This window comes from Myotis brandtii, unplaced genomic scaffold, assembly GCF_000412655.1.
Source record: "Myotis brandtii unplaced genomic scaffold, ASM41265v1 scaffold1102, whole genome shotgun sequence".
Lineage (NCBI taxonomy): Eukaryota > Metazoa > Chordata > Mammalia > Chiroptera > Vespertilionidae > Myotis > Myotis brandtii.
Window position 1 is genome coordinate 629,532 of NW_005353757.1, and position 543 is coordinate 630,074.

Genomic DNA, 543 nt, shown 5'->3' on the forward strand with positions numbered 1-543 from the left:
AACAGACCCAGGGACACCCCTTCTTCCAGCCTCCTACCACCCTCCAGCATCTTATCCAATCACCACCTTCAGAACCACCTCCGAACCAGCCAACACACCGGGTTTTTTCTTCTACCTTAACTCCTTATTGCCAAACAACCATGAGCTCCTATATTCGTCAGCATTATTCCACCGAGGTGGAGGCTGCAGTCAACTGCCTGGCCAGCCTGCATCAGCGGGCTCCCACACCTACCTCTCTCTGGGCTTCTATTTTCACCGCAACGATGTGGCTCTGGAGGACGGGGGCCACTTCTTCAGGGAGTTGGGGGAGAAGAAGCTTGAGGGCACAGGGCATCTGCTAAAGATGCAGAACCAGCGCGGTGGCTGCATTCTCGTTCAGGACGTGCTGAAGGCTTCCCAAGGTGAGTGGAACAAACTCAGGATGCTGAGGAAGCCCCCCTGGCCTTGGAGAGGAACCTAAACCAGGCCCTTGTGGATCTGTGTGCCCTGGGTTCTGCCCACACAGAGACCCTCATCCTGTCACTTCCTGGAGAACCACTTTGG

General features: G+C 55.8%; 1 pseudogene; it reads left to right on the forward strand.

Moving 5' to 3' along the window:
- The first annotated feature begins 343 nt into the window (after window positions 1-343).
- LOC102254521 overlaps window positions 344-543 on the forward strand; it is a 17,678-nt pseudogene continuing 17,478 nt past the window's right edge.